Genomic DNA, 1,283 nt, shown 5'->3' with positions numbered 1-1,283 from the left:
GGCATAAAGTACGGTGGATATATACATTGTACCATTAGGTTAGAACACCCATTCTGATCCATTTTCATGAGTGTGGGCGTAACCTCTATCCCAGCAGGTGTTTCCCGAGTGTCCCCAATAACAAAAAGGTATGTAAATTCTGGCATGTGGTCCACATTCTGGAATGAAATGGGTATTACAGTCTGTTTGTTGTTGTTGAAATGGTGTGCTTTATCACAGGTTACCTTAAACCTGAGTCCAGAAGTCCAAGTTGCTTTGTCTGCAGCCCTATTTATGTCTGAACGCGGAGCTGTTAGGACGCGTTGAGTCGCTAGTTTCCCTGCTGTTGACCTGGGGAAACAGTCTTTGGAGAGTTTTTATCAGCAGTTATAATTGCTCTGCAATTGCGAGCTACATGTCCCTTTTTCTGACAACGATAGCATACAAAGTTACCGCGCGATTGAGTTTCTCCTGTACCTGTAACATTCTCCACAACCTCCCCAACCATCCCCACTTTTTTCAAAAAGGGAGCAGCTGTGTTCAGCTGCACCTTCTTCGTACAGACTTCAAGGATGGATTCAACAGTAGGAGGAGGATACAGCGGGAGAGTGAGAATGACTTGTTTGCAAGCATCGTTTGTATTAACTTGGAGAAGTTCGAGTAGGAGCGCTTGTTGGAGGTCAGGATTAGGGACCTGGGAAGAGACAGCTTCGTACAAACGGTTATAAAAGTGAATAATATTTTCATTGGGCAATTGCTTGATGGTGGTATATTGAGATGTAGGGGTCTGAGATGGTAGTAATGTTAAGGCCTTTTCAGCAGCACGTGTGATTTCAGTAAGAATTGGACGAGGGATAAGCATTGCTTGTTTTTGAGGATTTGCCATATTATTGTCACCAGATAAAAGGTCTAATGTGATATAATTGTTTTCAAAATCCAGGTAATTATCTGGAGTTTGCCACAAAATTTTTAATAAATCAGATAAAATTATTTTCCATTGCTTTTTCCACATCATAAAATCACCAGGTGTGAGAAGAGTTTGCATTAATGTAAGTAAATCATGAGGTACAAGTAAGTGAGTTGCAAAAGTAGCACTTAAAAGGCTCTTAAAATAATTACTATGCATTCCAAACTCCTTAATTGCCTTGCACAAATCCTTAATATCAGAATAAGAAAGGGGTTTCCAGTCAGGGTTAGCTCCATTGCTAGTACAAGAGAGTGTAGTAGAAGCAGTTGGAGTTACTTCCTGGTAGGCATGGGTTCCCGGATTGAGAGGGGCAGTCACAGGACTGTGGGAACCTGGG

The sequence above is a fragment of the Corvus brachyrhynchos genome, unplaced genomic scaffold (genome assembly GCF_000691975.1).
Source record: "Corvus brachyrhynchos isolate BGI_N302 unplaced genomic scaffold, ASM69197v1 scaffold464, whole genome shotgun sequence".
Lineage (NCBI taxonomy): Eukaryota > Metazoa > Chordata > Aves > Passeriformes > Corvidae > Corvus > Corvus brachyrhynchos.
Note: the sequence above shows the minus strand (reverse complement) of the source record.